The sequence below is a fragment of the Canis aureus genome, chromosome 2 (assembly GCF_053574225.1).
Source record: "Canis aureus isolate CA01 chromosome 2, VMU_Caureus_v.1.0, whole genome shotgun sequence".
Lineage (NCBI taxonomy): Eukaryota > Metazoa > Chordata > Mammalia > Carnivora > Canidae > Canis > Canis aureus.
In genome coordinates this window covers 57,686,489-57,701,351 of record NC_135612.1, presented here as the reverse complement: position 1 = coordinate 57,701,351, position 14,863 = coordinate 57,686,489, and the positions used below count along the sequence as shown (strand labels likewise).

The window sequence follows — 14,863 nt, the reverse complement described above, 5'->3', positions numbered from 1 at the left end:
AAGGACTCGTCTCTTCTCGGCTGGCAACCTCATCTGCATGCAACAAAACAGGAACTGACCAGCTATGAGTCCTGGAAACTGGGCCCCAGGGCGCAGGCTGGGAGTTCCCCTTCCTCCCCTGCTAGCTTCAGGCTCCGTGTCCAAGGGCGACCCCTGTTGGTGGAATTGAAGTACGCCCGTGGCTCTCCTCCTCCCAGGATTGGGATGCCTGTGGTTTAATTTTTGGTGGGGTCTGCTGGAAGCCTTGCAGGGAACTGCACTCTTGCTCCTTTCCCCAGCTGCATTCTGCTTCCCCTCTCCCCACGCTCCCCCTTCCTCAGGCTAGCCTGCCTTGTCTGGAGGCCTGCGGGAAGGAGCCACAGGTGCGGCCAGCCTCTCCAACACCACGCAGGGAGGCTGCTGTGAGGCCAGAGACCAGCTTTGCCGGTCAGCAGGTAGACGGCAGTGACCCTGCTCTGGGGGCCAGGCTTGCACCCTGCCAGCAGACTGAGAAGGCCAGGCCCAGGCAGCTTGTGGGCGCAGTGAGCACACAGGACGTTCAATGCACAGGATGTGGCCGAGGGGCTGCCTCTCACCTCCGCCAGAGCCCTGCGGCTTTCTGGGGGGAGTAACGCCCTTTGGGAGCATTTCTCCCCTGCTTGGAGACTCCCCCTGGAGGTTCTGATAAGAATCAGAAAACCCACACAGCCCTTCCTAACCAGTTGCTCTCTCGCCCTCCCAAGAACAAGCCCATGCATCAAGGCAAGCCTGGGTAGGCATTCTAGAGGACCAAGGCTGCCCACGTTGCCACAGAGGGTTGCCTGGCAGTCAACGTCCATCCCATGATGATGGGAAGTGCCAAATGGGCATTGATACGGTCTGATTTCAGACATGTGGAGCCTGTTTGCAATCCATCAGCATTACTTTCTCCCCTGGGCATTGGTCTGTGATAAAGAAAGCTGGACACCAAGGAATGTACTTTGAGAAAACATGACTAAGGAATTCTCAGAGCCCATCAGCACACAAGAGTCTTCCTTCACTGTTTAGAGTCTCGGTCCCTGTGGAGCTCACCTCTCACTAGAGAGCACATGCCTTGCAGGCCTCAGATCTATTCTCCCCTGTAGCTCTCCATGCTCCAAGAAAGACTGATTCAAAGCTGCCGTCTCTCTGAGTACCCAGATCCTCAGCATCTTCCAGATATTTGTGGGTCCTGGTGTCTGGGCTTCCTCTTAAAGAAAGGAAGGGAACTAGAAATGATGGTTGAGGAGGGTGGGTAGTAGCTCCATCTAAATTTGCTGGAAAGGAGAGGTGGGGGAGGGATGCTTGCCAAAAGACCCAGCTGGCTACCTTTCAAGATGTCAAGGAAGGGTTGAGGATTCTAATCACTGACCCCAGTGAGGGTCCAGACCAGCTTTCTGGGAAGGGCCTGTGGAGGAACTCAGGGCTTCCCTGGGTTAGCCAGGCAGTCAGGGCTTCTGCCCCAGCCTGGAAGACAGACACAGACTCTAGCAGCTTCTGCCTGACTGGTTTGGTGGTGGTGCCTTCATGGGGCTGGTGTGTGCTGCCTAGAATGAGGACCTTCCCCACAGAGTTGGTTCTCACCGGGTGCTGGCTGGAAGGAAGGAAGAAACATATTCGAGGAGGCTCCAGCTAGTAAGGTGAAAGGGCTACGTTGTAAACTCCAAAAGAGTGGGACAGATGGAAAAAAAAAAACTGGTATCAAAACCCTCATTTTACAAATGACAAGCAGAGACCCTGAGAAGGGAGTAGATGACCACGGGTCACCCAGCAAGTTAGTGGCAGATTTGAGAAAAGACTCCAGGTGCCCCAGGGATCTGACATGGGCTCTTTCTACTTGTACTGTTTCCTCGGGCAGGAGACCATCTAGAGGCGTCACATTGTTTCCCTTGACCCTTGAGGATCTTGATCTGTCCAGTAAAAGAGGATGCTGGAGGGATTCTAATTTACAGAGCACCTACTATGTGCTAAGTATCTGCATATTGCAACCTCATTTTTTTTTTTTTCAAAGACCTCTTTTTTTTTTTTCCCAAAGAGTCTCTAGCTCGTCGCCCTGGGGACAAGGGCCATTCACGAGAGACACACACAGAGCGAGAGAGGAAGAGGCAGAAACACAGGCAGAGGGAGGGGGAGAAGCAGGCTCCATGCAGGGGGCCTGATGTGGGACTCGATCCCAGGCCCCCAGGATCACATCCCGGGCCAAAGGCGGTACTAACCGCTGAGCCACCCGGGCTGCCCTTGCAGCCTCATTTCTATCCTCATTTCTATCCTCCAGTAGGTCAGGTGAGGAAGCCTCAGAGAACCCATTTCCTTGATGAGAATAGTGCCACCCAGAGGGGCTTAAGACCTTTGTCTGGTGTGTCTGACTCTGGTTTCAGATGAAGTTCTCTTTGAACGCGTTGCTCTTGCAGGAACGCTGGGTCCCGCGTACCAGGGTCTCTCCAAGGCCACACTTTTTTGATAAGTTAACAAAGAAAAAAAAGAAAAGAAAAGAAGATCCTGAGACTCTGAACCCCACCCCGCGGCCACTCGGGCCGACGCAGGGCCTTCCCTCCACAGCCCGTGGCCGGGGGCCGGGCCGGGGGCCGGGGGCCGGGGCCGGGGGGGCCGAGCGGGTCCGCGCCCGGGCTCCAGCGCCCCCACCCGGCCGCCGCGGGGCTGTCCGCGGGCCCCGGCGCGGCGGGCTCGGGTCTGCGCCTCCCAGAGCGGCCGCCAGAGCCCGCCCGGGGCCGGCCGGGGCGCGGGCCCCAGCCCCACCTCGGCGAGGGGCGGTCGGCCGGGGGCGGGCGTCTGGGGCCCCGGGGAGGAGCCAGCGGCCGGCGGCGCCGACCCGCCGCGCGCTATAAAAGCGGCCGCTGGGGCGCGGGCGCCGGGGAGCGCGAGCGGAGCGCGAGCAGAGCGCGGCGCCTGCGGCCATCGGGGCGGAGCGGGCCGCGCGCGGGGCCCCACTCTTCCAGACGCGTCCTCGGAGCTCGCGGGCCCGTCGCCCTGCCACCCGCCCGGCCCGGCCGCGCACTCCTGCCCTTGGGGCGTGCCGCCGCCTCGGCCACCGACCGCGAGGTAAGCCCGAGCCCCGGGGGAGGCCAGCGCGCGCCGGCGCCTCCCGCGCTCCCGGGGCACGGTGCCCGGCTCGGGCTCCTGCCAGTCCGTGCGCTCTGTGCTCTGCGGTCTGTCCGTCCGTCTGGGAGCCCGTCGAAGGGCGCACGCCCCTGTCCCTGCCCTCTGGGAGGTTTCTCCGAAACCGTGTGATCCTTTGCAAGCAGCAGGTGCCCGGGGGCGCCAGCGTCCCAGGAGCAGGACCGGCGGTGCGTGTGTGTTGGGGGGGGGGGGGACTTGCTTTCCGCAGAGTCAGCCCCCTTCTCAGGGGCAGAGGGAAGGGGTCTGGCGCCCGGGAAAGGGGCTTGCGGGCGAGGGAGCGCACAGAGGGCCAGCTCGCGGGTCCAGCCGGCGGGGAGCCGCGCACATCGTGCACCCGCGGGTGTGCGCCTGGCAACAGGTCTGCGCCCTGCTGCTCGGCCTCGGCAAGGTCTTCCTTCTGGGGTCCCCATCACCTCCCGCTGGCTCCGCTGGCTCGCGCACTCTCCCCGGGTGGCGCTGGGTCCCAGCGGCGTGGTGCCCCGGAGGGGGACCTGGGGGGGGTGCAATTAAATGTTAAAAGAGGTGACAGCCCCTGTTGACGTTTGGACTGAGACTGCCAGCCAGGCATTGCTGGGAGACGGTTCTTTGGTGCCTGGCAAGGGACCTCGGCTTCAGGAAGGGTTAAATTAGGTGAAAGGCAGGCGCCTGGCGAAGCGCAAGCCAGGGCTGTGGCTGGGTCTCCAGCTCGTCGCCCTGGGGACGAGGGCCAGAGACCTTCTGGAACGGACCCGGCGGCACGCATGTGCTCTTGAGAAAGGCGCCCAGGGCGCCCAGGTCCTCAGCCGCAGACGCAGCTCTCCGCGCCCGCCGCCGGTGCCCGCGGCTCCAACACCACGGCCGTCCCAGGCGCGCCTCCAGCAGCAGGCTTTGAGGTCCGGAGTCTCGCTCCGCAGAGCGCAGCCAGCGATGCCCACAGGTGAGAACTCTCTTTTGAAACTACTCTTTTGATGTTTGAGCCAGTTCCTGGCTGCAGCCCCAGCCCCCGAGAGGGTGAGCCCGGGAGCGAGCGGCTCCATTCCGCGGTCTGGAGGCGACGGGGCGCGCCCGGGGGCTGGAAGCCGGCGGCTCTGCGTGCCCAGGCGCGGCGCCACCATGGACAGCTCCCAGCCGCTTCCTCCGCTCCGGCTCCGCGGCCCTGGGTCTCGGGAAGTCGCCTGCTTCCCTCCCAGACGCCAGGTGTTGAGACGCAGGGCAGCAGGACAGGGACAGCTAGTTTTTGAGAGCCCTCTGTAACCTGTCCCAAGGCCGCGGGAGGGCAAAGGGAGCCTGTGGTTGGTGACCGGGTCCTCGATGGGCCTGCCGCCGAGCCCCGTCCCGGACCTCTGGCATGGGGGGTGGCGGGGAGGGGGTCTCCGGCTTTTCGGCAGCGCCCAGAGGCCCTTCAGAGGTGTTATTATAAATGTGTGACGCCTGAGCCTCCGATGAGGCAGTGAGATCATGCCAGACCTAATTAGGGACTGCTCAGACTGCTCTCTCTACACAGCATGGGGTTGTGTTGCATTTTATTACATTATTTAGCAAATTTGGTATTGGGAAGAGATATTAGTGTCAGAGTCACAGAGACAGGATGGAGAAGCATCCAATAGAACAAGTTTCGGAGAATGTATTTGGATGCATTTGCTAAAAGCAGCTATGCTGTTTTCTGATCCTCATTGTTTTCTCCACATTGTTTTCTCCACGGTGTAAAACACTCTTCAAGAAGCTCCCAAAGGTTCCTCTTGAGTTCACTTGATGCATTTTCGAGTTGGTTGCTTGGAAACAGGGAGGGGAGAACCTGTAGGGGTTCACCTGTGCAAATTAGGCACCTCCTTTCTCGGCTAAGAAATGGCATGGAGTGGGGCTCTCCTTTTTGCCCTCTGCACCTATACAGAAGTGTGTATCTTCCTCTATCATAAAATTCTAAGGCATGTCCAAGGTCTGATTCTGTTGATGACTGATGGAGGTCCATGGAGAAGTAAAAAAAAAATCAAGCATCCTTTTTTTTTTTTTTTTTGAGGAAGCGTGTGTGATTTTGTTAAAGGTACTTGAGCTCTGTGCCTGCTTCCTCATCTGTAACATGGGACCACACACTCTCCCTGGCAGAGTTGCCAACGAGAACTAAAATGGCACAATGTAAACCACTTAGCCCCTCATGGAGTACAGAGAACACTCTTAAAATGGCAGTGATCACAGGTGTATTTCAGAGTTTCTTTTGCAGCACCTGCCCTCTGCTCTCTCCACTAACCAGCAATTGTTTGACAGGGAGACTCCGTTTCCCACTCTATGTTCATGTTGGAGAACTTGTGGATGAAAGTATTGAAGTTGATCACAATGCCAACAAAAATGTTGTTCAAGGATAAACAGAAGAACTTTCAGTGAGACAAATCAGGCACCTGTTTTTCTCACCTCTACCACTTGGAAGAAAGACAAAGTAAGTCATTTTCAAAATATTGGCATAGCCCTCCAGATGAGAGGAATAATTCTTCCTGACACTTCTCTCAAAACAACCCAGGATTTCCAAAAGCCCTCCTTGTCTTGCTGCGGGGGCGGGGATGAATTTTCTCGGGTCTTGATGGGGAGTGGCCTCCATGGCCCCTGTTTCTGGATCACTGCAGGGTGGAGTGAGGGTTTGCTGCACTGGACAGCACCTTGTCTGGGAAGCTCATGTGGGGTCCTCCCCATGCAAAAGGCAGCACATCCCTTCATGGTGGAGCCCTGCTTGGCTGTGAGATCCTGCCTGGGACACAGGTCTGCCTGGAACATTGGCTAGTTATTTGATCCCAGCTGGATTTGAAGATACCCTCCAGCTCTGCATTTGGGATTCTGTCTGGTAAAAATCATGAATACCATAAAGTTTGGATAATGGAATTATAATGGGCCCAATCTCACAGTTAGAATTTTTTTCCTGAAAAAAAGTACGTACACGTGTGTGTGTGTGTGTGTGTGTGTGTGTGTCTGTATTTGCCAGTTTCATATTCTAGTACTCTTAGATTTTTTTCATCTGTGTTTTTCCTTGGTAGATCAGAAGTCATCTTAGCTCCCTCCATCTGAAAGACATGGAGCTCACAGATGCGGTGCACAGATGCTGGGAGTCTTTCCATGAGTTTCGTCTGCCTGATGGTGTGAATGGAGCAGGAGGCTGGGCTTCACCCTGAAGCTCACCCTGAAGCCCTGGCTCTCTTCTCTGGGCTTCCACACAGGTTCCGGTATCCAGCACACAGAGCTTTCTGGTAGGAAGACAACTGAACCACAGAACCCCCTTGGAGTCAGGGCCAGTGAGGGGAGGAATTTGCCTCGGAGGTGGCAGGGGGCTCTCCATAGGCCCTGTGGCACTCTGGGTCTGAGCCTCTGGGGCAGGTCAGACAGCAAGAGTGGCATTTGGGAAAGGCCAGCAAGACGAGTGGGGTGAGCTCAGTCATTCTCAGCCTTCTCTGAACCCCGCTGCTTGAGTAGCCCCCTCTGTGGTATTGGCAGAGCAGCACATTGTAGAATGAATGCATTGGTAGTTACAGCCCCAGAGAAACACAAGTGTGTGGGTTGTTTTCCTAAGAGGAACAGAGATGTTTATGGGCTGCCCCCATGCCGCCTGATGGTTTTGAGGGCTCTGTCGAGGCTCAACGTGGCTGCAGGCACACAGGTCCTCCCTTCCCTCCCAGCCCCTGCAGGTGCATGAGCCCTGGAGAGCACAGCAGCCTCCCCCCAGCACTCCCCGGGAGGAGGTCTCCTTCTCTCCAGCTCCAACAGTCTGGCTCCTCCTGCACTGGAAAACTGCTGAGGTGTTATCTCTGAATCTTTGCAAGGGCAGCCACAGGACTGATTTAGATATAACTTGGTTTAAAGTGCTTTTATCAGACAACTGCTTTTGAAAACCCCAGGTGTTTCTCTCGGCTGTCTGTAGGAGAGCTTGGCCATTAGGCATTTTGTGTTATGGGGAAGGCACGTCTAGAAGCTGGTCCTTCGCCAGTGTAAAGTGGCCTGCCTCTCCTGTTCCTAGACATCTCGAGGGGGCAGGAGGGCTTTGAGCTTCCCCCGGAGCCTGTCACACTGTTTGATCTTGTCTGGGTTCAGGAGTTCCTGCTGTTGGCTGTAAGGCTTGGGCCCAAAACTGGGCAAAGCACAGTGGCCAGTGACTCCTAGACTGGACTATGTAGAATTACTGGGGAGCATGTGAAGATGCAAACTCTGATTGGCTGCACTGGGGAGGGGCCCAGGAGTCTGCTTTCCTAACCAACTCCCAAGTGATGCCGTGGCCCACCGAGCTCCTTGGGAGGTGCCAGGGGTACATCATTGCCTTCCTATAATCCAGCTCAGCCCTTCTTGGTCTATGTTAAGTCAGTTTCTGGTGTCTGAATGCATGCAGTCCAGCTGGCCTGTGTCCTCCTAATGACCTTATAATGACCCCTCAAATTCTTGGAGGTAATTATTGTTGCTCCTAAACTGTCTTATCAGTAGACTAAATATCATCCCCTTTTCCCTGTCATAATAAATTTTCCAGCTCTCTGAACCGAGTTACTTTTAAGTGCAAGACCATTGTGCAAATGGCAATTTATCTTTGCCTGGCAGAGGCATCTGAATGTAATTTTGCTGGTATTAAGAGATCACTTGGGGAGTCTCATCTCACTCTGGTTCCAGACACAGAGAATGCATGTTTACATTTAGACAACTTTACTTGCCTCTAAAAATCACAACTTTTTTTTGAACCTAAAAATGAAATTTAAACCTCCGTTCTCTTGCTCAGCCCCCCTCCCTGTGACATTCCTGCAGGATGAGCATGCATGATGGTCAGCCCAGAACGTAGGTGTGCGATCGCGTCCTGTCATCCACTGCCGCATCTGGAGGCAGAAAAAAAATTGAGTACAAAATGTTGATCATCTTTTACATGGAGGTCCTGTGTTAGCCATGGGAGGAGGTGGGATTAAATAAATGGTCCCTGGCATTCAGAGCTAACAACAGTCTGGCTGGGAGAACAGCCGCCTAGGTCAGAAGCTGCCATATGGTGTGATGAGGGCTGAGACACGTGGGTCAGGAGGATCGGTGGGCCAGGAACCTGCTGGGGACAAGGGAAGCCAGAGGACTTCCCCAGGAAGGGGGGCATACAGTGCTTCTGGCAGGATTAGCAGGGTTTCATAGGGATTTTCCCATGAGGCAACGTGAGATTTGGGGAGCAGAATTCAGAAGGTGTTCCACACAGAGAAAAGGCCTCAGGGAAAGATCCAGAAGCCCAGGCAGGCTTAAACCTCTTATGTCCCACAACCTATCATGTTCAGGAAGCTCCTTACCTGTCCCAGGTGCATAAGCGCCCTTACCCACCCAGACCTTGAACCATACCAGGCAGAAGAGAGAGTCCTTCTGAGCACCTGGTGTCTTTAGTTTCATAGACTTGTGGTTTTCAACTACTATAACCATAATTTTTTTTCCCAACAAAGTCTTACTACATCTCATTTACAAACCAGATAAAAAGTGGCTGTGGCTGGGAGGACGTTTTTATCTCGAGGTCCCCCAGGAGTTCCACAGAGCTCTGTGGGTTCCAAGGAGCACCGTTTGAAAACCTCTGCCTTGGATCATTTCATTTTGCTTTCGGCATTCATATTACTAGTGCCAGCTTCATATTATTGTGGCTTGTCTTGCTATGTCTTAAGATTCTGGATGTCTTGCTGGGCTTGGTGTCAACAGTTTTTAATAAGATGATGCCAGAAGTATGCTGTGTGTGATTGTCTCACAAACATGAGGTGTGTGGGTTACTGGTGACAAGTGTATGTGACAGATACTGGCTCAGAAGACTCAAGCTGTAGCTGACCAGCACAGGAGACAAAGAGAGGTGTGAACTTCTTGCAAAAAAATGGGCTTTTTATTTCCAACCTTGTCCGTCAATCTATGCACCCAAGATTCTTCCGATTCTATAGAAGCTGGCAAGAAGGAAAAATAGCTTATTTTGAGGTATAAGACTCGATAAATTATTTCCAGGATCTTGCGTCCTTTTTCACTGATGTAAAGGAGACAAATTTGAATGTGGGAGGTTTTTGAAAGTGGAGTTTGAACGGGGACTGTAAGTCGAAAGTATAAAAACAGAGAAGCTCTGCTGACTCCATGGGGATGGGATGGAAGGTTCCAATTCAAGCTGTGGCTCCTGCTTGCTTCTAACAGAGCTCTTCTACTGGAGAAAATCAATGCTCAGATGGGACAACCCCCAATGGGGGGGGGGCTGTCCTCACCCACCTGTGCTTCTTCTCCTTAGAAAAGTATTGGTGCTTCTTCTCCTTAGAAAGGGATCTGAAGAACCCCTTCTGAGCATAGACCCAGCTCTAAAAATCCTATGACTGATTTAAGGTGATCAAAGTGACACGTGGTTAGTCTGGGGAACTTGGAGGACACCCCCACCTCTTGGAAGACCCTGCTGGCTCTGTGAGGAGCCTCAGCAGAGCAAAGAGGCAGGTGGCATCTCCCTCCAGGTGGGTGTCCCCAGGTGCCAGAGGCTCCTCTTGCCTGCTGCCAGAACAACAACCCGCTGAACCCCACAGCGTCAGGGAGCGCTGCTGTGCTGGTGGGTGACCAGCAGCCTCACCATCTGGGGGCATCTGGCCTCACATTCAGGGGTCTTTGCTTCAGACCATATCACCCTAGACATTGGAACACCCTGAACTTTGGATTTGACTCCCAAACCATCAGGATGCAGCCCATCCTGGCTTGCTAGGGCTGGACAGTGGCTGGCTCCTATGTCGCCCTGACCTCTTGGCACGGGTGACCAAAGACCCTGGCTCCCTAGATCCCACAGAACTATCTGGGGGTGCTCAGTGGTGACCCTGAACTGTCTACTGGATGCAGAGGCCATGTTTGGCTCTCTCTACTCCCTGGGGGCACAGGCAGTGGTGTCTGCTGGTGGGCGATGAGGGCGCAGGGGCCCGAGGGTACAGAGCTGGTACAGGGTGGCACCTTGGCTTGCACTCACCTGCCTTCCTTCCAGGGCTCTTGTCCTTGCTGTGTGGTTGGGTAATTATTCCCAGCTCCTTCCCCTAGAGCTTCCTGACCCCGGGAGGTCCAGAGCCCCCCAGGCTGACGATGGGTGTGCAAAGCTTTCTCCTTCCTCAAAAGAATAACAGGAATGAAACCTCAGGAGGAGTGAGTTGGAGAACAGATTTGGGAAAACCATGAAAAACAAAAATGTTTTTGAGCAAACTGGTGGTTTTAGGACCAGCCTATTTCAAAGCTGACTGTGTTACAGGCACTGAGTAATTCACTCATATGCTAATTTTCCAAAGTTTTGGATTCAGGAAAACCTCAAACACAGTGGCTAAGTACTTTCCCTTTCCTTTAAAAATTGTGTTTATTTTCGGACGAACCTAATCCATATGTTTCAGATCCATTTCCGCGTTACTCAGCAAAAGGTTGTTTTTCACCGACATTGCTGAGCCGTGAGTGTGCTTTGGTCCCTTCTCGTCCCTCCTGCAGCCACTGCACGCTTCAGCCGGCTGGTGCTCCCGGTCCCGCAGCTCCGCGGCCTCTCATGACACACGAGTAAACACAGGAGAAAGTCAGTCACGTGGATCCTGTAGTCCTTTTTTTTAAAGATTATATTTATTTATTCATGAGAGACATAGAGAGAGAGGCAGAGACAGAGGCAGAGGGAGAAGCAGGCTCCCTGCAGGGAGCCCAGTGCTGGACTCAATCCTGGGACCCCAGGATCACCCCCTGAGCTGAAGGCAGACACTCAAGCACTGAGCCCCCCCCCCAGGAGGCATCCCTGATCCTGTCTTTATTCACAATTGTGATATTTGGTTCCCTATGGATTTTCTGCATGAATTTCAATTTTTGAAATGGGGCATTGCAATATTGTTTATATTAACAACTGGGGGGTTTTGGTGCTCTTTTACATTTTGAACCCTGACCTCAGCCTCAGTCCAGTAAATGCCACGTGGAGAGGCCAGTGCCCGAGACACGGCAAAAAGGTATTGGTGATGTGAACCAATCAGTGCCTCTGGCTCTTAACCCAACTGTTGATTTGATCTGGGTGTAGCGCTGTCGGGGAGAAGGAGGAGAGGAGGGTGAGCTCTCAGCAGACTTCCGTGGACCTGAGGCCTGTTTTCCCTTCTCCTTTGCCTCCTTTCGCTTTTAGAGGGAAGGCATCGTGGTGTCCATGCTGAAATGTTTTGCAGATTCTGCTGGGCTGATGTGTCACTGTGTCTGTGACTTCTTCGGAAGGGACTGAGTTCATCTGATTTCTCAATTCAGTTCCTGGTAGCAAAAGAGAAAGCAGCTGTTGGATTTTAGCTTTGGAACTTGCCTGTGCAAGAATTTCTTCTCATTTAAATGATTTTTTAAAAAAAAATAAGAAGGCACAGCAATCTCAGCGGTGTCTGTCTGGTTCATAGCTTGGAAGAGGCTCAGAGATTCCTCCGACCACATAATCGCCACATAATCGTGGGTTGTGTAGATACATGAGCCAGGTGGCCAGGCGAGAGCTTGCGTCTGTTTTAAATTTTAAGGTCCTTGGGTAATGTTGTTACAAATGGTAACATATAAACATTTCTTGGGATTTTCTGAGAATGACCATGTAGTGAATTTCATTTTTACTTTGAACATCCCCACATACAGTTACTTTAAATGAGAGGCTATTTTTAACATAAAAAAAAAAAAAGATGGTGCTTTGATTGAATCTTGCTTAATAAGCACAAACGTGAGTCTGTGCTCTGTGGGGTCATTCGGGGACACCACCTCTCGTGGGTCAGGGGAGCAGAGCAGAACAGAGACCTGGTCTGAGCCGTGAGGGTCAGGTTTGCACAAGGCTGGAATCTCCTTCCCATGATGCACAAAAGGGCCTCGTGTCAGTACAAGAAAGAGGCATTTCTTCATTCAGGACAGGACCTCCCTGGGCTCAGACGCAGAGATTTTTATGTTCTGGGTATTCCCAAAGCCTAGCACATAGCAGGCACAAGGTATTTATTAATTATATGGCTGCATGAGCCCTACATTGGAGCTCCAACCCCCCCCCCCCCCCCCCAGTGCATACGTTTCTCACAGAAAGAGATTTGATGTGGATCCTTGTAATTCTGCTGGCATGGGATGAAACCAGAGTCCTACCAGTCAGTCACCTTCTCAAGGTCTGCCCTTGGGGGGCCCTTGGGGTTATACTTGTCATTATTATGGATACCTGGTATTTACTGAGCATTGACTAAGAGGTCAGGCTCCATGGGAGCATTGAATCCTCCTGATGGCCCTGAGCAAGGCATCAGAGGGAGACCCAGTGAGGTCTGCTGAGGGCTGCTCAGGAGCCTTGAGTTCCTCAGGGACATTAGGAGGTGATGCAGTTGGAACTGGGACCCAGATCTGTGTGCACCCAAATGCCCGTGCTCTGACTGATGCCCAATGTTGCTTGAGTTTTCAATTTTGAGAATGCATGTTTATGGTAATATTGTAATTCATAGTGAAGTAGTTGCAGAGTAATTTCAACCCCAAAGCGGTCGCTGTTGATTTGCCAATTCTTGGTTGGACAACTGGGGTTCAGAGACGCCTCCACTGCACCTCCCTGTGATGGAGAAGCTTGCATGCAGTCTAGCTGGGAGACAGACAGGTACTCAGTGAGCTGTAGTCTGTGCTGGAAGCAAGGTGTGCAGTGGGGAAGAGACCAGCAGGCAAGACTCAGGATGGAGGAGGTGGTGTTCAGCTGGCTCTTTTTTTTTTTTTTTCATTTTTTTTTTTTCAGCTGGCTCTTGAAGGAGAGCATGTTTGCTGGCCAGAGAAAGAGGGTTAGGAAGGAGGGAAGAATCTGAAGGAAGTTCCTGAGGGAAAGTCTAGGAGCTCCTGGAAATGAGATGATAATGGTGGGGGGAGTGGGTCAGGGAGCCTGGCCTTTAACCCAGGTGATGTTGATAAGGGGAGGGGTGGGATCACTAGGGGGACCTTCAGCCCTTGGTCCTGGTGGCAGGTGGTTTGGGTTAGGATTGTGTCCCTCAGTCCAGAGGGTGATGTTTTGGCAGCGAGTGCATCCGGGATCCCGCGTCACTGGTACAGTGTGGCTGGCAGGGCCTAACAATAAGGAAACATAGATAGCCCAGCGTGTTATTGGTGCCCGGCCAACAGGGCATGGAGGGCATGAGGGAGGACGTTACACTGGAAGTATTTCAGTGACTTGCAGCCCTCATCACTGCCAGTATAGGGCCTAGTCCCTCTGCAGGTGGAACTCCAAGGCTCTGAGGGTGATTTTCTGAGACTCAAACCCCACACCCTTGTTTACCAATATCCTTCCAGACTGTCCAGCCTCAGTGTGGGGTCAGCAGGGCACGTGCCTCATCCTGCGGCCTGTGTGCTGATTTCCATAAGCACCTTCCTAACTCTTCACAGACTCTTGGGCATATCCCTAACTGTCTCGCTGGACTGATCTGCACGAGAGGTGGTGCAAGGAATGAGGGGCCCGGGGACAGGATTTCTGTGAGAGGCTCACTTTAGGCAGGAGCAAGCGGTCACTGTGGAGGATGCTGGTCCAGCTCAAGTTTTGGAGAAGCTTCACTGGATGAAGCAGATTGTCTGAATGCTGTCTCATGTGCAAAGGTCCTGGGGTGACCTTCCTTTGTCTCCCTCTTCTTCTCTGCACTGTGTTTGTAATTAGACATTCAGGGGATTTCAGGGAATGAAATCCAGCCACACATGTCCCCTATGTGCCAGGAACTGGTCTTAGTCCTTTAGCAAACCTATGAGTGCCTGTCAGGTGGCCAGAGGAGAGAGGCATCCCCAAGGCCTGCAGCTCTGCGAGTTTCAGTTCAGATCACCACACTCTCCAAGGTGGTTCTCACCAGAGAGCAGTGTGGAAGCAGTATTTCAGGAAAAGTTCCTGTGGATTTTGCTGACTACAAAATAAACTGTTGCCCATATTCCTTCCTCATCACTTTTAAAGGCTTTTTAGTTGATGTTTTCTTGGGCTTATAGAATATTAGAGCTGGCGGAATGAACCGGAAAGAGGCGTGGGCCTTGGAGCCTCACAGGCCTGGCTGTAAATCTACCTCCCCCGCTGATTCGCTGTGTGACTTCAGAAAAGTTATCCTGCCTCTCCCTGCCTTGGTTGTTTATCCATCCCCTAAGATGGGATAACCATATATTTTTCTGAGCATAACTAACGCACAGCCACTAATAGTGAGATGACACATGGCAAACCTCTTAGAGCTGTGGCCTGGTACCCACGAGGTCTACACATGGCACGTCTCCTCCATCTGTCCGCACATGCCATTGAATCAGCAGACATTTCGAGTGAAGGAGGCGAAACTGTGACTTCTGGGCGAATTTGCAAACTTTAAAACTTTGTCAGACGGTAGCAGTGCCCCGTCCTGCAGCCGCCCTCCGAATGGGGCCCTAGAGGCCGCGTCGTGGAGGAGGCCCACCTCTGCATGCCCTGGGGCAGGAATGGGGTCCACTTGCCCATGCTACGTCTCTGGAGCTGAGCTGCTGCCTAACACAGGCTTATGAGCAAGTGCCGTGTGCAAGAGAGGTACTCGCGGACATCCCCTGGCTTCTGCCATGTACCACTTGCCCTTGAAGTGCCCTCCACATCCTCCCGCACTCACAACCTGCATCAGGCCCTGTAAAGACAGGGAGCACTGTTTCTATTTCATCTCCCTGTATGGATGAGGACACAGAGGGATTGCATGACTTGTCAGGGCCGCACAGCCGGCACGAAGACACAGTCTCACTCACCAGCCGGAACCACCATGCTGAGCTGCAGGGCCACAGGTAAGAAGCAGAAGAGGGGAACGGATTAGAAATT

General features: G+C 53.4%; 1 protein-coding gene across 2 annotated transcripts in view; it reads left to right on the top strand.

The window, feature by feature from the left end:
• Positions 1–2,882: 2,882 nt before the first annotated feature.
• Positions 2,883–14,863, top strand: part of CEMIP (cell migration inducing hyaluronidase 1) — a 138,935-nt gene continuing 126,954 nt past the window's right edge. For both annotated transcript variants that reach the window (XM_077874229.1, XM_077874220.1), the window contains exon 1: positions 2,883–3,057. The gene's annotated coding sequence lies outside the window, so the exon portion shown is untranslated. The remainder of the gene's footprint in view (positions 3,058–14,863) is intronic.